This window comes from Phalangium opilio, unplaced genomic scaffold (assembly GCF_054372755.1).
Source record: "Phalangium opilio isolate 3A_F unplaced genomic scaffold, DU_Popi_V2 ptg000540l_1, whole genome shotgun sequence".
Lineage (NCBI taxonomy): Eukaryota > Metazoa > Arthropoda > Arachnida > Opiliones > Phalangiidae > Phalangium > Phalangium opilio.
The window spans coordinates 50,054-71,946 of NW_028324244.1; positions in this window are offsets into that span (position 1 = coordinate 50,054).

A 21,893-nucleotide genomic window follows, 5' to 3' on the forward strand; every position below is an offset into this window, starting at 1 on the left:
TACAACAAAGGGGGTGAAAAACCATATTATCTCAGCCCCCTAACATGGAATCCTATTGAAAATTTCACCAAATATTCCCTTTATTATAAGGAATCAAATGAACTCGGTCTCGTTGTTGGAAAATGTCTGGTTCTCGATTTAATTACTCAATTAAATTACAACAAAGGGGGTGAAAAACCATATTATCTCAGCCCCCTAACATGGAATCCTATTGAAAATTTCACCAAATATTCCCTTTATTATAAGGAATCAAATGAACTCGGTCTCGTTGTTGGAAAATGTCTGGTTCTCGATTTAATTACTCAATTAAATTACAACAAAGGGGGTGAAAAACCATATTATCTCAGCCCCCTAACATGGAATCCTATTGAAAATTTCACCAAATATTCCCTTTATTATAAGGAATGAAATGAGCTCGGTCTCGTTGTTGGAAAATGTCTGGTTCTTGATTTAATTACTCAATTAAATTACAACAAAGGGGGTGAAAAACCATATTATCTCAGCCCCCTAACATGGAATCCTATTGAAAATTTCACCAAATATTCCCTTTATTATAAGGAATCAAATGAACTCGGTCTCGTTGTTGGAAAATGTCTGGTTCTCGATTTAATTACTCAATTAAATTACAACAAAGGGGGTGAAAAACCATATTATCTCAGCCCCCTAACATGGAATCCTATTGAAAATTTCACCAAATATTCCCTTTATTATAAGGAATGAAATGAGCTCGGTCTCGTTGTTGGAAAATGTCTGGTTCTTGATTTAATTACTCAATTAAATTACAACAAAGGGGGTGAAAAACCATATTATCTCAGCCCCCTAACATGGAATCCTATTGAAAATTTCACCAAATATTCCCTTTATTATAAGGAATCAAATGAACTCGGTCTCGTTGTTGGAAAATGTCTGGTTCTCGATTTAATTACTCAATTAAATTACAACAAAGGGGGTGGAAAACCATATTATCTCAGCCCCCTAACATGGAATCCTATTGAAAATTTCACCAAATATTCCCTTTATTATAAGGAATGAAATGAGCTCGGTCTCGTTGTTGGAAAATGTCTGGTTCTTGATTTAATTACTCAATTAAATTACCACAAAGGGGCAGAAAAACCATATTATCTCAGCCCCCTAACATACAATTTTCATGAAAATATTCCTAAATGTTGCAACTAATATAAAGTATCAAGTGAGCCATGTCTCGTTGTTGGAAAATACACAATGCTTAACCTTTCTAGTAAAATTAAATGCAATGCTTAACCTTACTACTATAATTAAATGCATTGCTTAACCTTACTACTACAATTAAATGCAGTGCTTAAGCTTACTATTATCATCCCCTCATTTAGAAAAATGAAAACAATACCTACATCTAAGATGTTGGTAGCCCCCCCCCCCCGGTTGTTCAAGGAATAGCTAGTTTTTCTGGTCAACAGTTCATTACAGATGTCATTGACTTAGGTCAGATTTTTGTTGTTTGGTTTTCAAGTATTTTGACTATAAGGTAAAATACTGTGCAACTAATGGGTCAATGGCAGAGCTCCCTTTTTTCTTTACACCCAATAAAGATTAAAGTAAGAAGGAGGGTTATGGTACTGCCTCAATTTAAATGGGACGTTTCTTACTCCCTTTATAATTGTGGAAAAACGTATAATTTATGGTCAAAATTTGAACTCTAGTGCATTTTATTATTTGTATTTAAAATCATTGTATATCGCGTTTGTCACCTTGTATAGATTTAAGCCTACAAAAGTGTATTAACCTTTGAACCTAAAATAAATAAAATCACCCAAAAAGCGAGGGCTAGGTTCTAAGGATTAAGGGATTAAAGAAGAGCTCTTTTGAAATGGAAAAGAACCTTTCAAAAGAGTTCACGGTGGTTCCAATGAACCTGGGAGAGGCGTTCCCAAATAATTGAGGAGCGTGTACCTCTGACAAAGATGGTCAGAGGGCTAAAAAGAAATAATCCGAACGATTTCGAACTAGGAAAAGATAGGACGCGGGAAGGGAGGTAACTTCTGGTAAATTTTATATTCCTGAATCTTACTATTTTATTTTATGGATTTAATAATTTTAAACTAGGCCTACATGCGGAAAATGCAATAAAAATGAGACATAAATCATACAGTTCAAAAATTCGTTTATTTTAGCTATAGTACCAAAAAAAAAGGACCAAACAGCTCCGAAAAGTTGGGACGATACACTGCATAGCGGATATTATAAAAAAAAACAATAATAAAAAAGTATAATACAAAATGACAATAGGAAATATAATACAAAATACACTGATTTAAAGTTACACAGGAAATCAGGACGAAGATTAAAATTTAAATATGTAGCAAGGAATTAGTTTTTCAATTACTTTCCGTTACATTTGGGATTTCTGACAGTGGAATTTTGTCGTATATCCCCCATGTAACGGAAGGTAATATTTATCCTTTCCCCCGAGCCTTCCACTCTTGGCACGCAGTGTTGCCAAGTTTGTTGGCAGGTTCCTCTCATTAAAAGCAAGGATCCATGGCTTAAATGAATGTATCTTAGAGAAGACTCTACTCTATTGTTTCTCATTTGGAATTTTCTTGTTCCTCCAAAAGATAGTGAAGCAATATCTGAGTGAATTCCTCTTTCATTGTCCGCGTGCCACCCAACACAATCTTGGCCATTTCTGTATAGGTTTACTACTACTGCGTTAAATTGAACGTTTGTGTGCTTCTCTACATAGTACTTCAGTTCTAGCAAGGATGATGGCCAGTTTTTTAGTGATAAATGGCTCACCCTTCCATAGCTATATTTGGCAAAATTTTTTTCGGTGCATATATAAAACGCCCTCCTTGGCAGTTTCAAATTGTCGTAAAGTCCCGAAAACTCATTTTTTAGGTCCTCAAATTTAAAGCGCGGCACAAAGTTTGGAATGTACTCCACGCACGCACCTTCCCCCAGGTGGTTAATTCCAGGCTTTAATAGTCCCGAAATTCTTGCGCTTCTACATGCTGGCGGTCCGGGGACTCCGGTAGCTGGAGAGGGTGCAGGCGGTCCGGTGGGAGACGAAATGGGTGCTGGCGGTCTGGTAGCTGGAGAGGGTGCTGTCGGTCTGGTGGCTGGAGAGGGTGCTGTCGGTCCGGTGGCTGGAGAGGGTGCTGTCGGTCCGGTGGCTGGAGAGGGTGCTGTCGGTCCGGTAGCTGGAGAGGGTGCTGTCGTTCCGGTAGCTGGAGAGGGTGCTGTCGGTCCGGTGGCTGGAGAGGGTGCTGTCGGTCCGGTGGCTGGAGAGGGTGCTGTCGGTCCGGTGGCTGGAGAGGGTGCTGTCGGTCCGGTGGCTGGAGAGGGTGCTGTCGGTCCGGTGGCTGGAGAGGGTGCTGTCGGTCCGGTGGCTGGAGATGGTGTTATCGGTCCGGTGGCTGGAGATGGTGTTATCGGTCCGGTGGCAGGCGTAATGGCTGCAGGTGGTCCGGTGGCATGCGGAGCTGGTGCTGGCGGGGGTGCTGTCAGTACGGTGGCAGGCGAAATGACTGCAGGCGGTCCGGTGGCATGCGGAGTGGGTGCTTGCTTGCGTCTTCTTTTCGCCTCGCGCCGTTTCTCGCTGCCGCATCTCTTGTTCAGCATTTGCCGGTAGAGTTCTTCACCTGTTAATTTATTTGTTGGGAACTCCATTAGTAACGTCATTAAAGAAAATTAGTGAGCATGTAATCATTCTTCAAGTAATTATTACTTATAATAGTGGGTCCAATTGAATTTGTATCACTCGTTACGTGAAATTCTCCTTCACAGGGCCGACCTCCGGGCTTGCTAACTATAAACTTGGTCACGCCAATATGATTAAAGTTTCCACTCTTGGTCCAAGGGCTCAAAAGATGAGGCTTCACTTTTATCCACGTCCCAATACTGGTAACGTTAATAGTTCCCGAAACCTCCGCAGGAAGCAGGAAATCTCCGATGAGGATACGAACAAACCTTAAATCAAAAATTAAAAAAAAAAAATATTTAGTTTTTGTTGGCTGATCAACAATAAAATTCCTTATAATTTAAAGTTTAGACTTTATTTAAATTACAAACAAGTAAAATACTCACATTATTCAAGAGACGATTTTCAGTTCTTAACTATTTATCACAGTAGTATGAAAATAAATAGGTTTTTCTATTCACTTTTCGCAGTATTTAAATTGGCTCGGAGAGTCAAAGTAAAGAGAGTGAAGTGTGCAACAGAAAATTCTGGTATTTATAGGTTGTTTATACAAAGGGTTCCTATCCTCGACCAATGAGAGGGCTACTATTTGCGGTAAAAGGAACTTTCATACATATAATACCAATAAGAGGGTAGCTTTTTTGGGTAAAGCGTAGAAAACCCACGTTTATCCTTATTTTTTTGAGAGATCGGACACTTGTCAAAATCCCTTACACTTCTTGGAAAATCTCGATTAGAATCTCACTTGAAAAATCTCAAAATCTAAAAACCTCATTTTAAGGTCTATAAATTCTGACTTCTGTACCTTAAAAGCCTTCCAAAATCGTTATCAAATTCTCAAAATCGTGTTAAAATCTAATAATCTCAAGATCTTGTACACTAAAACGCTAAATATCCGACCCCTCAGATTCCCATGTCAATAAAACCAGGCTCGCTAATCCTACGCTCTCCATAGTGAAAGGATTTGCTTTGCCATTCTGACCACTATTTTCTTGCGACCTTTCATGTCATTGATTGCTTGACTAGATATTGAGTTATTCACAGTTCTTTAAACTTGACGATTTCGGGTAGCGTTGTTACTCGAGTACTTTTGCTGTTGTCTACGAGGTAGATTTTACTTTCTTCAATCTAACGTAAGTTTTTAATCGAAATTTATAAACTAGTGTCGTTTCGCCACAATCATAATTAGTTAATCAATAATCATAGTGATAGCCGTACATAATTGCATCTTTAAGGTATAGCAAAACCTCAATTTCCCATTCGTTGGGAAATTTTAAATTAATAATAATTATAGTCATAGAAATTTGGAAGCTCTGCTAAATTGTAGAAAACAATAAGCATGGGTGGTTTTGCTAACAATCACAGAGAAGTTACTAATGACCAGCTATTCGCTGCGATGCTACAAGCGATAAACTATGATTTTGAGAAAGTAAAAGAGTTTACTGGTAGTTTCAGACCAGTGTGGAAGGAAGTAGTTAAGATTTTAGGTTGTGTTAAGAGCAAAGATGTTAAATCAAATGCCTACATCAAAGCTTCACGTTGCTTCCATTCGCGGTATCAGTTAAACTATCGGGGTTTAAAAGATTATGTTACAGATATGGTTGAACAAATGATAGCGACCCATTTCATGCTTATCAAAGAAATCCAATCCCTAACTACCCAAACCGTAACTGACGCAAGTGTTTCTTCCGAATCTTTCCCCGACCAAAATGTTTCTTCCGAATCTTTCCCCGACCAAAATGTTTCTTCCGAATCTTTCCCCGACCAAAATGTTTCTTCCGAATCTTTCCCCGACCAAAATGTTTCTTCCGAATCTTTCCCTGACCAAACTATTACTCCCGAATCTTTCCCTGACCAAACTATTACTCCCGAATATTTCCCTGACCAAACTATTACTCCCGAATATTTCCCTGACCAAACTATTACTCCCGAATATTTCCCTGACCAAACTATTACTCCCAAATCTGTCCCTGACCAAAAATTTACAACGCAAACTCTGCCAACTCAATTAGACGACCAAATTATGCCTGTCCAAAACGTTTCTACCCAAACCTTAATTGTTGAACCAGTATTTAACCATTTTTCTACCCAAACCTTAATTGTTGAACCAGTATGTAACCACGTTTCTACCCAAACCTTAATTGTTGAACCAGTATGTAACCACGTTTCTACACAAACCTTAATTGTTGAACCAGTATGTAGCCGCGTTTGTACCCAAACCTTAATTGTTGAACAATTATGTAACCACGTTTCTACCCAAACCTTAATTGTTGAACCACTATGTAATCACGTGTCTATCCAAACCCTACCTGTCCAAATTCTAGACTACCAAGTTGCATCTCTCCAAAACGTTGCAGAAGATGGCTTAAATCATGAGGTTAATTGTACCAAAAATAGAAATATTTTAAATCTTAAATCTGTAGGCCTACAAGTTCGGAAATCGGAAAGGTCAATAAAACCTAAACGAGATCTAGATATGTTTTACCCTACTTTTTCCAAAACAACTAAGGAGGTTTTTTGCTTGTGTCAAAAAATAGATGATAAAACATTATATTTTCAGTGTACTAAATGTGAACAGTGGTTCCATTTTAGATGCGTTGGCTTAAGTGAGAGCCCTAGTACAGAGGATCAGGTTAGATTAAATGAAAAAATTAAATGTCCAATTTGTGAAAAACCAGTTTGGAGGCGAGGAATTGAAAATTGTTTTCAAAATTGTTGGCTATCTTCCTTATTTCAAGTACTTACGGAATCAACCGCCCTTGATCTAAACAACATATCTGATGCCTTTATCTTAGACTTTTTTTCTAAACTTAAAGTAGATTCGCTTACTCCTATAAAAGCATCCCAAGTTGTGCCATTTTTAAAGCACTTAGAAACATTATCAGGATCAATGTTAGAATTTTCTAAAACGCAGGACCCATTAGATCTTCTTAACTTAATTTTATCATATTTAGGCGAGGGTTTCAATACTAATTTCATGGCTGAATACTCTTGTTCGGAGTGTGGCAACACTGCCTCACTAGAGGACTCGTCTGTAGTTAAATATATGTTTCTGGAAAGAGAAAAAACTAAAATTTCGGAATACGCATCTGAAATGGTACCACAAGAGAAGAATTGTTCAGGTGTGAGAGGTCTTATCGACGGCTTATCAACTTGTACAGGAGAATTTAAAAAATTACGCTTAGTTGATACCCAATTTAGCCCCCATAGAACAATAGTTTTCTGCTGCCCTCGGGCCCTTGGGGTAGACTCCAAAAACAGGCAACACTGCTTGCTTGAAAACCAGATCGTTTATTCAGGATATAAGTATGAATTGAAAGGTAGCGTGGTTCACACTGGGCAGATAAATGTAGGCAGTCATTATATCGGCTATACTCGGCTAATTTCAAACAACTGGGTGCGATACAACGACACGGTGGTTAGCTTAATTGAAAGGCCAGAAATTCATGAAGATTGGGTTATCGCTATCTACGATTTGCTAGGAAATGGCATTTCTGACTATAGTTTTGAAAAACGTACTTCACTTAGTTCTGACCCAGATCTCCTCGAAACAAATAATCCCAATTGTCTAGGTACCCCAAGTCGTAGGACGACAAAGAATCCAACAAATTTAGCTCTAAATTTTACAGTTAAAGACCAGTCACCTCACACTCTTTCTAGCGATCAAGTTATTCCGTCTACGCTTTCTCACACTAGTGACACTACATCATCTCCGGGCCCAATATCTGAGAAATATGCTACCAGGGAAACTAAGTTTACTGAAGATTATTTGGTCTATGATGACCTTAGTAGCGATACCGAAGACTCTTCAATAAGAAACAATGCTTTTAGTGAGCCAGAATGTATAATGTTGCCAATTAATAATTCTTCAGCAGGTGAACCCAGTGAGCTTATAGATACACAAAGTTTTATAATCAAAAACCAATCATGCGACAATCTTTCTCCCCCGGAAGCGTTCCTATCTCGCGATTTTATTCTTCAGTCCACGCGTTGTTCCAACTCATCATCTCTAGCCGCAAATTTAGAGCAAGACGCGAACAGAAAAACTAAAACTATAGAGAACACTTTAGTCTATGATGAGCTAGGAATGGATTCTGACAATCTTGCAATAGGGAACAGTAATTTTAGTGATCTAGAAAATGAAGTTTCACCAATTAATATTTCTTCAGATAGTGACGACAGTGAGCTTCTAGACGCACAACCTCAGTCGGAGGAACCATTAAACCCGGAAACACCCTTTAAAAGTAAACAATTTGTTTTCCCGAGAAAGATCTGGGAAGAAATGAGTCGTGAGCGTCTGTCAGAAAAAACGCTTAATCCCCTTAAATACAAGCCGCTTTTAGACAAAATATTGTATGAGAAAAATCCATCTTGCATGTGGTATGTTCACAATAGTTACGCACCCTCGAGCAGTATTATGAGTAATTTGTTATTTTCTGCTTCATTATATTGCTCTCGCCGAAATTTTTTAAAACACCCTTGCCCTGCCCAATGCAATATTAAAATTTTTAAAGATTTAAGTTGCACTATCAAAAACGAAGTTTTTCCTGACCATAAACCAAATACTGTGGCTTGTACACAGATTCGGGGCGAACATCGGGAGGCTATTCGGAAGAGGTTCAGGGAAAACCCACGTTTAACACCTTTGGAGGTTGTATGGGATCTTCAAGGAAAAATCTCTCCGACGGATATGAACAAAGGGAATTTGAGGGGTGGGATACTTAGAGCAGGCACGGCGCGTCAAATTAAATACCAAACCAATGAGGAAGATAAAATGAAGAAAAACCTTCATGAGTCTTTATACGCTTTGTCGACGCATCCAATATATGGTCAATATGTACAGAATGTATCTGTTAAACCTACATGCGTTGCAATGTACACGAAAGAGTCAGTCAGTTACACCAGAGCTAATGCTAAGCGTGACTATTTATATTGGGACGGAACGGGTTCAATAGCGGCTAGAGGGGAGAAACATAACCCCAAGTATATGTATTATCAGGAGTTCATAATAACCCCCCTTCGGGGGGGAAGTACGAAACTGGTTAAAAAGCCCGTAACAACAAAGTTTCGCCGTAAAGCTCAGCGGATTTATACACCGCTTAACTCCCAAAGAAATAGTTACCCCAATGTTTAGCGCCCACGCGCATTAATTTCCCATATTCCGGGCTAGCACTATTTTTATCTTGTGATTTTGGGAGCGAAAATGGCTCGCGAGTCGCGTTTCACGTCTGTCGGCACGGCGCGCGGGCAGCCGCGGTGTACATTAAGCCTTGGCTAAGAAGTTGGCTTTGTGATGGTTTCTAGTTTTCAACAAAACATTTAAACGATAGTCATTATTGTTTTCTTGTGATATGTGTGAGAATTCCGTGGTTAAATTAAAACGGTATGGACAAATTGATTCCCAGTATCTTTAATATAAGAATTCCATCGTGTTTCTACGTCCACATACTCGCCATTTTTCTTTTAACGACGGAGATCCCTGCCAAGTTTTGGAACGAAAACCAAGGAGTATAGATACTACTACAATCTACTGTAAAGTTGTATGTCCATCAACAGGCTAGTCCTTTATATGCGCAACGACAAAATCTTGTTGTTCGCGATTTTTACCATTAGCTCTATGGCAAGTTTCGTACTTCCCCCCGAAGGGGGGTTATTATGAACTCCTGGTATTATGTAATAGTAGCTAGAAATTCAAATCCAAATTCGACTACGCTTCCTTTGCCGTTAGCAGAGCTAATTACAAACAGTCAAAGCGTCTTGACATTGAGCACGTTTCTTAATCAGTTTTTTGAGGCGCAGAGAAGTCTACTTCACTTGAGAAACGTCGTATATCCCGCGGTTTTATCGAGTGACCGAAGTCTAGTGTTAATAATTTCAGCCCTTCGTGTTTGTAACAATATGAGGTTAGGTCAGTATTTGGAGATTTGTTGGAAAATACTACACGGCAATGCTAGTGGGAAGGAATTAGATATGACTTTAATACAGTGCGGGATTTGCCATATGATGAAGGATGGAAGTAGGTTAATTCGAAAATGTTACAGTGAAACTAGATCGCGTAAGCATAAATTTGGGATGTTCATGCTTAGTGTAATAATAAATAGCTCTCTGTTGAATGACGTTAGGTCTAGGATTTATTCTTCAGCCATTGTGCTTCTGTCAAAATTCGATAGTGTACTAGTTCAAACAAATTTAGCGAAGATATGGTCGTGGGCTGACCAATTAAATCAAAAATCTGATAATAATAGTTTTTCACAAATGGGAGAAACTTTTCAAGAAGAAATAGAAACAGATTTTACTTCTCAAATGAGTTTTAACGAAGAGGAATTATTGCTAGACGGCGATAATAATCACTCCTTCAAGGACTTTTGTTATGGAATAATTGAAAAAGCTAAGAGGGAAATAGCTTCTGATATATCTTCTAGTGCTAGTCTGAATGAATACCACGGTCCCGATCTCTTAAATTACATGGCTAAAAACTATTTCCCGACGTTACCTCTGTGGACGCGGCTTCTTGCGGGCAATTTAGGGAGACATTACATTTCAAATAATAAAATAATACCTGATAGTTATAGACCCAAGGATAATTTCAAAGAGGGGTTAGTTAACTTTTGGGAAAACGAGGGACCAACGCAAGGTCACGTGGAAGGTTTCAATCGCGTTCTTAAAGACCAAGGAATTTATCGTAAAACTCCTCGTTTAGATGTAACAATTAAAAAATTGTATGATTTAAATAAAAAAATCTTTGGCCGTGGTTTAATTATGGCCAATGAGCTAGTTCCTAATAGAAACAAAGCGTTTAAGTCCATTTCAGAAAAGTGGGAAAAAACGCCAATAAAGGTTAGTGAGGAAGCATCTAATCGGTCTAAAGGGGTATACCAACAACCTCCACGAAAAAAGCCAAAACTAAACCGTTCATTGTCAAAGACCAAAGAGACGGAATTTAATGAAACTGTTAATAATTCTCGGCTTAACTCAAATTATTGTAACGAGTTACATTCTAATGAAAAACCTCAACGGAAATTATTTGAACTGAAAGCCACGTATAAATTAGGGGAAAGGGAGAGGGAAATTTTGCGAGGCACTGAATATTTTGTTGATTACATGATTATTGGTTATTTTCAATTATTGAAAAGTAAATACCACACTTTCGATTTCCAATCGAATGATTTCTATCAGCATATTTCAAGGGTTCTTTCAGCTAATCCCGCGTTGAGTACACCATGGTTGGAGATTCAATTCCAAAGATTACAAAGCTCGAAATTATATATAATCCTTATGAACATAAGCCGCCACTTCTTTATAATAGCATTAAAGTCTTTAGGAGATCTAAAGTTTGAAATTACGCTTTATGATCCTTTAGGGGAATCAATCTGTACGACACCAGGTCGTAAAGAAATGTCGGGGAATTGTGGGGCATATTTTAGGGAGATAGAAAATATTATTAATGCTTTTAATTTAGCTACTGGGGGAATTAAACCAATTTGGACCGTAACACAGGGAAACAACTTTCCAAAGCAAAAAAACCTGTATGATTGTGGACCAATATCATGTTTGTATGCAAAGTGGCTAGTCACTAGTTACCCTGGTTTAGAGAAGGCGGAAAATGACCTTGCTAAATGTAGAGAGATTTACCGAGATGAAATAGAAAGTAATACAATTAATTAATAAAAAATTACTCACGGTGGCTAAGCAATTAAACGTCACTTGTACGTATTTAATAACTGTATCTTAAAGTAAATATTTCGAGTTTAGTTTTTTTTACCATGGTGGCTTGCTCAGTTAATATTTTTCAGATTTTGAAAAAGAAACTTTTTGGTCTTTGGTGATAGAGAACGTTGTGCTCTTTGGCATGCTTATAGTAAAAGCCCACTTAGATAATTATGGTTTTTGGTCAGGAAATATCACTTCATTTTAACTAACCCTTAAGAGCAAAAGGAATCCTTTAACCCTTTTAAATTTAGCCTTACCCGGAGGGTCTCATATCGAATCCAAAATTGTTCATTTTAATCTCCATGGTCTCATATCGAGGCCAAAAGAGTTAATTGGGATCTCTACCATTACCCCATGGTCTCATATCGAGGCCAAGATAGTTAATTTTAATCTGTACCATTACCCCATGGTCTCATATCGAGGCCAAGATAGTTAACTTTAATCTCTACCATTACCCCATGGTCTCATATCGAGGCCAAGAGAGTTAATTGGGATAACAACCATTACCCCATGGTCTCATATCCAGAAGTTAGCTTTTACCCCTATTCACAACCATGTCAAGCATGAAACAATAAAGAATATTTAATAGAAATTTTTGCAAAAATTTTAAAATATTTAATAACTTAAAAAACCTGGACTTTTTAGCCCATGTCTAAGTATAATCTATAAATTCTTTTTAAAACTCAAGTACAAGAATGTAATTTAGAGAAATAAAACATTAGGATAATTTAATCTTGAAAATCAAACCGGTATTGTTCTTTAATGTCTTTGTGCTTTGCATAGTAGAACATGATAAATTACATCATGGTTAGGAAGTTTGACCAAGGAGCTATTTTATTTAGAATCAGTTGAATAATGGGCACTGTCTTTGTAAGGCTCATCACTGTATTTTAAATTTAATGAAGCGTGACTTGCTCAAGCTATCTAATGACTCTCTAAAGGATTTCAATCCAAGTGCATCAGACTAGCCTTCTCGAGGCGAGAGTCGTCAGTAACCACTGCAAACCGCGGGTTTATGTGCTTCACATTTATAAACATGAATATCGAACTCTGACTGATAATAAAACATCATGATAATACATGTGTAGGCATAGGCACGGCGGCAGTGGTGAAACAAATGGGTTTTGATGCTATATGTACATTAACACAAGAATTTGAGAGTAGTAATTGGTGACATTTTAAGGGAATATTTGGTGAAATTTAATCATGAACGAGACATTTTCCAACAACGAGACCGAGTTCATTTGATTCCTTATAATAAAGGGAATATTTGGTGAAATTTTCAATAGGATTCCATGTTAGGGGGCTGAGATAATATGGTTTTTCACCCCCTTTGTGGTAATTTAATTGAGTAATTAAATCAAGAACGAGACATTTTCCAACAACGAGACCAAGTTCATTTGATTCCTTATAATAAAGAGAATATTTGGTGAAATTTTCAATAGGATTCCATGTTAGGGGGCTGAGATAATATGGTGTTTCTGCCCCTTTGTGGTAATTTAATTGAGTAATTAAATCAAGAACCAGACATTTTCCAACAACGAGACCAAGTTCATTTGATTCCTTATAATAAAGGGAATATTTGGTGAAATTTTCAATAGGATTCCATGTTAGGGGGCTGAGATAATATGGTTTTTCTGCCCCTTTGTGGTAATTTAATTGAGTAATTAAATCAAGAACTAAACATTTTCCAACAACGAGACCGAGCTCATTTCATTCCTTATAATAAAGGGAATATTTGGTGAAATTTTCGATAGGATTCCATGTTAGGGGGCTGAGATAATATGGTTTTTCACCCCCTTTGTGGTAATTTAATTGAGTAATTAAATCAAGAACGAGACATTTTCCAACAACGAGACCAAGTTCATTTGATTCCTTATAATAAAGAGAATATTTGGTGAAATTTTCAATAGGATTCCATGTTAGGGGGCTGAGATAATATGGTTTTTCACCCCCTTTGTTGTAATTTAATTGAGTAATTAAATCGAGAACCAGACATTTTCCAACAACGAGACCGAGTTCATTTGATTCCTTATAATAAAGGGAATATTTGGTGAAATTTTCAATAGGATTCCATGTTAGGGGGCTGAGATAATATGGTTTTTCTGCCCCTTTGTGGTAATTTAATTGAGTAATTAAATCAAGAACGAGACATTTTCCAACAACGAGACCAAGTTCATTTGATTCCTTATAATAAAGAGAATATTTGGTGAAATTTTCAATAGGATTCCATGTTAGGGGGCTGAGATAATATGGTTTTTCTGCCCCTTTGTGGTAATTTAATTGAGTAATTAAATCAAGAACCAGACATTTTCCAACAACGAGACCAAGTTCATTTGATTCCTTATAATAAAGGGAATATTTGGTGAAATTTTCAACAGGATTCCATGTTAGGGGGCTGAGATAATATGGTTTTTCTGCCCCTTTGTGGTAATATAATTGAGTAATTAAATCAAGAACCAGACATTTTCCAACAACGAGACCGAGTTCATTTGATTCCTTATAATAAAGGGAGTATTTGGTGAAATTTTCAATAGGATTCCATGTTAGGGGGCTGAGATAATATGGTTTTTCTGCCCCTTTGTGGTAATTTAATTGAGTAATTAAATCAAGAACTAAACATTTTCCAACAACGAGACCGAGCTCATTTCATTCCTTATAATAAAGGGAATATTTGGTGAAATTTTCGATAGGATTCCATGTTAGGGGGCTGAGATAATATGGTTTTTCACCCCCTTTGTGGTAATTTAATTGAGTAATTAAATCAAGAACGAGACATTTTCCAACAACGAGACCGAGCTCATTTGATTCCTTATAATAAAAGGAATATTTGGTGAAATTTTCAATAGGATTCCATGTTAGGGGGCTGAGATAATATGGTTTTTCACCCCCTTTGTTGTAATTTAATTGAGTAATTAAATCAAGAACCAGACATTTTCCAACAACGAGACCGAGCTCATTTCATTCCTTATAATAAAGGGAATATTTGGTGAAATTTTCAATAGGATTCCATGTTAGGGGGCTGAGATAATATGGTTTTTCTGCCCCTTTGTGGTAATTTAATTGAGTAATTAAATCAAGAACTAAACATTTTCCAACAACGAGACCGAGCTCATTTCATTCCTTATAATAAAGGGAATATTTGGTGAAATTTTCAATAGGATTCCATGTTAGGGGGCTGAGATAATATGGTTTTTCACCCCCTTTGTGGTAATTTAATTGAGTAATTAAATCAAGAACGAGACATTTTCCAACAACGAGACCAAGTTCATTTGATTCCTTATAATAAAGAGAATATTTGGTGAAATTTTCAATAGGATTCCATGTTAGGGGGCTGAGATAATATGGTGTTTCTGCCCCTTTGTGGTAATTTAATTGAGTAATTAAATCAAGAACCAGACATTTTCCAACAACGAGACCAAGTTCATTTGATTCCTTATAATAAAGGGAATATTTGGTGAAATTTTCAATAGGATTCCATGTTAGGGGGCTGAGATAATATGGTTTTTCTGCCCCTTTGTGGTAATTTAATTGAGTAATTAAATCAAGAACTAAACATTTTCCAACAACGAGACCGAGCTCATTTCATTCCTTATAATAAAGGGAATATTTGGTGAAATTTTCGATAGGATTCCATGTTAGGGGGCTGAGATAATATGGTTTTTCACCCCCTTTGTGGTAATTTAATTGAGTAATTAAATCAAGAACGAGACATTTTCCAACAACGAGACCAAGTTCATTTGATTCCTTATAATAAAGAGAATATTTGGTGAAATTTTCAATAGGATTCCATGTTAGGGGGCTGAGATAATATGGTTTTTCACCCCCTTTGTTGTAATTTAATTGAGTAATTAAATCGAGAACCAGACATTTTCCAACAACGAGACCGAGTTCATTTGATTCCTTATAATAAAGGGAATATTTGGTGAAATTTTCAATAGGATTCCATGTTAGGGGGCTGAGATAATATGGTTTTTCTGCCCCTTTGTGGTAATTTAATTGAGTAATTAAATCAAGAACGAGACATTTTCCAACAACGAGACCAAGTTCATTTGATTCCTTATAATAAAGAGAATATTTGGTGAAATTTTCAATAGGATTCCATGTTAGGGGGCTGAGATAATATGGTTTTTCTGCCCCTTTGTGGTAATTTAATTGAGTAATTAAATCAAGAACCAGACATTTTCCAACAACGAGACCAAGTTCATTTGATTCCTTATAATAAAGGGAATATTTGGTGAAATTTTCAACAGGATTCCATGTTAGGGGGCTGAGATAATATGGTTTTTCTGCCCCTTTGTGGTAATATAATTGAGTAATTAAATCAAGAACCAGACATTTTCCAACAACGAGACCGAGTTCATTTGATTCCTTATAATAAAGGGAGTATTTGGTGAAATTTTCAATAGGATTCCATGTTAGGGGGCTGAGATAATATGGTTTTTCTGCCCCTTTGTGGTAATTTAATTGAGTAATTAAATCAAGAACTAAACATTTTCCAACAACGAGACCGAGCTCATTTCATTCCTTATAATAAAGGGAATATTTGGTGAAATTTTCGATAGGATTCCATGTTAGGGGGCTGAGATAATATGGTTTTTCACCCCCTTTGTGGTAATTTAATTGAGTAATTAAATCAAGAACGAGACATTTTCCAACAACGAGACCGAGCTCATTTGATTCCTTATAATAAAAGGAATATTTGGTGAAATTTTCAATAGGATTCCATGTTAGGGGGCTGAGATAATATGGTTTTTCACCCCCTTTGTTGTAATTTAATTGAGTAATTAAATCAAGAACCAGACATTTTCCAACAACGAGACCGAGCTCATTTCATTCCTTATAATAAAGGGAATATTTGGTGAAATTTTCAATAGGATTCCATGTTAGGGGGCTGAGATAATATGGTTTTTCTGCCCCTTTGTGGTAATTTAATTGAGTAATTAAATCAAGAACTAAACATTTTCCAACAACGAGACCGAGCTCATTTCATTCCTTATAATAAAGGGAATATTTGGTGAAATTTTCGATAGGATTCCATGTTAGGGGGCTGAGATAATATGGTTTTTCACCCCCTTTGTGGTAATTTAATTGAGTAATTAAATCAAGAACGAGACATTTTCCAACAACGAGACCAAGTTCATTTGATTCCTTATAATAAAGAGAATATTTGGTGAAATTTTCAATAGGATTCCATGTTAGGGGGCTGAGATAATATGGTGTTTCTGCCCCTTTGTGGTAATTTAATTGAGTAATTAAATCAAGAACCAGACATTTTCCAACAACGAGACCAAGTTCATTTGATTCCTTATAATAAAGGGAATATTTGGTGAAATTTTCAATAGGATTCCATGTTAGGGGGCTGAGATAATATGGTTTTTCACCCCCTTTGTTGTAATTTAATTGAGTAATTAAATCGAGAACCAGACATTTTCCAACAACGAGACCGAGTTCATTTGATTCCTTATAATAAAGGGAATATTTGGTGAAATTTTCAATAGGATTCCATGTTAGGGGGCTGAGATAATATGGTTTTTCTGCCCCTTTGTGGTAATTTAATTGAGTAATTAAATCAAGAACGAGACATTTTCCAACAACGAGACCAAGTTCATTTGATTCCTTATAATAAAGAGAATATTTGGTGAAATTTTCAATAGGATTCCATGTTAGGGGGCTGAGATAATATGGTTTTTCTGCCCCTTTGTGGTAATTTAATTGAGTAATTAAATCAAGAACCAGACATTTTCCAACAACGAGACCAAGTTCATTTGATTCCTTATAATAAAGGGAATATTTGGTGAAATTTTCAACAGGATTCCATGTTAGGGGGCTGAGATAATATGGTTTTTCTGCCCCTTTGTGGTAATATAATTGAGTAATTAAATCAAGAACCAGACATTTTCCAACAACGAGACCGAGTTCATTTGATTCCTTATAATAAAGGGAGTATTTGGTGAAATTTTCAATAGGATTCCATGTTAGGGGGCTGAGATAATATGGTTTTTCTGCCCCTTTGTGGTAATTTAATTGAGTAATTAAATCAAGAACTAAACATTTTCCAACAACGAGACCGAGCTCATTTCATTCCTTATAATAAAGGGAATATTTGGTGAAATTTTCGATAGGATTCCATGTTAGGGGGCTGAGATAATATGGTTTTTCACCCCCTTTGTGGTAATTTAATTGAGTAATTAAATCAAGAACGAGACATTTTCCAACAACGAGACCGAGCTCATTTCATTCCTTATAATAAAGGGAATATTTGGTGAAATTTTCAATAGGATTCCATGTTAGGGGGCTGAGATAATATGGTTTTTCACCCCCTTTGTTGTAATTTAATTGAGTAATTAAATCGAGAACCAGACATTTTCCAACAACGAGACCGAGCTCATTTCATTCCTTATAATAAAGGGAATATTTGGTGAAATTTTCAATAGGATTCCATGTTAGGGGGCTGAGATAATATGGTTTTTCACCCCCTTTGTTGTAATTTAATTGAGTAATTAAATCGAGAACCAGACATTTTCCAACAACGAGACCGAGTTCATTTGATTCCTTATAATAAAGGGAATATTTGGTGAAATTTTCAATAGGATTCCATGTTAGGGGGCTGAGATAATATGGTTTTTCACCCCCTTTGTTGTAATTTAATTGAGTAATTAAATCAAGAACCAGACATTTTCCAACAACGAGACCGAGCTCATTTCATTCCTTATAATAAAGGGAATATTTGGTGAAATTTTCAATAGGATTCCATGTTAGGGGGTTGAGATAATATGGTTTTTCTGCCCCTTTGTGGTAATATAATTGAGTAATTAAATCAAGAACCAGACATTTTCCAACAACGAGACCGAGTTCATTTGATTCCTTATAATAAAGGGAGTATTTGGTGAAATTTTCAATAGGATTCCATGTTAGGGGGCTGAGATAATATGGTTTTTCTGCCCCTTTGTGGTAATTTAATTGAGTAATTAAATCAAGAACTAAACATTTTCCAACAACGAGACCGAGCTCATTTCATTCCTTATAATAAAGGGAATATTTGGTGAAATTTTCGATAGGATTCCATGTTAGGGGGCTGAGATAATATGGTTTTTCACCCCCTTTGTGGTAATTTAATTGAGTAATTAAATCAAGAACGAGACATTTTCCAACAACGAGACCAAGTTCATTTGATTCCTTATGATAAAGAGAATATTTGGTGAAATTTTCAATAGGAATCCATGTTAGGGGGCTGAGATAATATGGTGTTTCTGCCCCTTTGTGGTAATTTAATTGAGTAATTAAATCAAGAACCAGACATTTTCCAACAACGAGACCAAGTTCATTTGATTCCTTATAATAAAGGGAATATTTGGTGAAATTTTCAATAGGATTCCATGTTAGGGGGCTGAGATAATATGGTTTTTCACCCCCTTTGTTGTAATTTAATTGAGTAATTAAATCGAGAACCAGACATTTTCCAACAACGAGACCAAGTTCATTTGATTCCTTATAATAAAGAGAATATTTGGTGAAATTTTCAATAGGATTCCATGTTAGGGGGCTGAGATAATATGGTTTTTCTGCCCCTTTGTGGTAATTTAATTGAGTAATTAAATCAAGAACCAGACATTTTCCAACAACGAGACCAAGTTCATTTGATTCCTTATAATAAAGGGAATATTTGGTGAAATTTTCAACAGGATTCCATGTTAGGGGGCTGAGATAATATGGTTTTTCTGCCCCTTTGTGGTAATATAATTGAGTAATTAAATCAAGAACCAGACATTTTCCAACAACGAGACCGAGTTCATTTGATTCCTTATAATAAAGGGAGTATTTGGTGAAATTTTCAATAGGATTCCATGTTAGGGGGCTGAGATAATATGGTTTTTCTGCCCCTTTGTGGTAATTTAATTGAGTAATTAAATCAAGAACTAAACATTTTCCAACAACGAGACCGAGCTCATTTCATTCCTTATAATAAAGGGAATATTTGGTGAAATTTTCGATAGGATTCCATGTTAGGGGGCTGAGATAATATGGTTTTTCACCCCCTTTGTGGTAATTTAATTGAGTAATTAAATCAAGAACGAGACATTTTCCAACAACGAGACCGAGCTCATTTCATTCCTTATAATAAAGGGAATATTTGGTGAAATTTTCAATAGGATTCCATGTTAGGGGGCTGAGATAATATGGTTTTTCACCCCCTTTGTTGTAATTTAATTGAGTAATTAAATCGAGAACCAGACATTTTCCAACAACGAGACCGAGCTCATTTCATTCCTTATAATAAAGGGAATATTTGGTGAAATTTTCAATAGGATTCCATGTTAGGGGGCTGAGATAATATGGTTTTTCACCCCCTTTGTTGTAATTTAATTGAGTAATTAAATCGAGAACCAGACATTTTCCAACAACGAGACCGAGTTCATTTGATTCCTTATAATAAAGGGAATATTTGGTGAAATTTTCAATAGGATTCCATGTTAGGGGGCTGAGATAATATGGTTTTTCACCCCCTTTGTTGTAATTTAATTGAGTAATTAAATCAAGAACCAGACATTTTCCAACAACGAGACCGAGCTCATTTCATTCCTTATAATAAAGGGAATATTTGGTGAAATTTTCAATAGGATTCCATGTTAGGGGGCTGAGATAATATGGTTTTTCTGCCCCTTTGTGGTAATATAATTGAGTAATTAAATCAAGAACCAGACATTTTCCAACAACGAGACCGAGTTCATTTGATTCCTTATAATAAAGGGAGTATTTGGTGAAATTTTCAATAGGATTCCATGTTAGGGGGCTGAGATAATATGGTTTTTCTGCCCCTTTGTGGTAATTTAATTGAGTAATTAAATCAAGAACTAAACATTTTCCAACAACGAGACCGAGCTCATTTCATTCCTTATAATAAAGGGAATATTTGGTGAAATTTTCGATAGGATTCCATGTTAGGGGGCTGAGATAATATGGTTTTTCACCCCCTTTGTGGTAATTTAATTGAGTAATTAAATCAAGAACGAGACATTTTCCAACAACGAGACCAAGTTCATTTGATTCCTTATAATAAAGAGAATATTTGGTGAAATTTTCAATAGGAATCCATGTTAGGGGGCTGAGATAATATGGTGTTTCTGCCCCTTTGTGGTAATTTAATTGAGTAATTAAATCAAGAACCAGACATTTTCCAACAACGAGACCAAGTTCATTTGATTCCTTATAATAAAGGGAATATTTGGTGAAATTTTCAATAGGATTCCATGTTAGGGGGCTGAGATAATATGGTTTTTCACCCCCTTTGTTGTAATTTAATTGAGTAATTAAATCGAGAACCAGACATTTTCCAACAACGAGACCGAGCTCATTTCATTCCTTATAATAAAGGGAATATTTGGTGAAATTTTCAATAGGATTCCATGTTAGGGGGCTGAGATAATATGGTTTTTCTGCCCCTTTGTGGTAATTTAATTGTGTAATTAAATCATGAACCAGCATATTCCAGTATATGGTTCTATTTTCAGGAAAATTCCATTTTGTCGGCTAAGATAATCTTGTTTTTTTCCTTTTGTAGGGATGGTATTAGTGAAATTTTTAAGGATTTTTCATAGGTCTGAAGCAATTTTTCCGTCGCGAGTACGGCAGAATTTTCGACTAAGATTTTTTTTATTCTGTTGATTCTGCTGATTCTGTTGGGATTCTGTTCTGCTAAATTGACGGCGGTCAAAAAACTAGTTACCGTGTCCAGCCCCGCTGCACCGGCAGGCGGCAGCCCGCCAAGTTGACAAATGGCGGGAAAAGGCAAAATTCAGTAGACCAGGCACGAAGTAGTTCCACAAACGCACTTAAAACATACTTGATTAGCTCTTATCTTAGAATTAAATAGATTAAACGCGGGAGGTCCGTCCCTATACGTCTACCCGAGTTGGAAGATAAGTTGCAACTAGCAGACGATTTTTACCTACAAAAAACTAGTTACCGTGTCTAGCCCCGCTGCCCCGGCAGCCCGCCAAGTTGACAAACGGCGGGAAAAGGCAAAATTCAGTAGACCAAGCGCGAAGCAGGGTTGCCATATTGGGCTGGAAAGCCGTCAATTGGGCTTCTTCTCAAAAATATTGGCTTGAAATAAAAGGGTTGGCTGTTGGCTGGAAATTGGGCTTGTCAGGGTTTTTCTTTGGCTTTCTGTACTTAAATATACCGCCAATAGGCGAAGATCATTAGAACACCCAAAAAACTGACAAATGGTGCTGTCAAACCTTTTGAGCAGCTTATAATTCTTCAATTCATGACTTAAAAAAATTGTTTCATTTTGTTTTGGGTTTTAAAAATGGTGTCAGTATGTAACATGCATTGAAATCTCTAAAAGAAAAACAAATTTCAAATTTTCACTATAAAATTTTGGCTTGTTTTTGGGCTGGATAGCCTAGATCTTAGGCAGTTTTTGGGCTTCTTTAAGAAATATCGATTGGCGTTTTTTTGGGCTTGTTTCCAATTTGATTTTGGCGGGTTCAAGGTT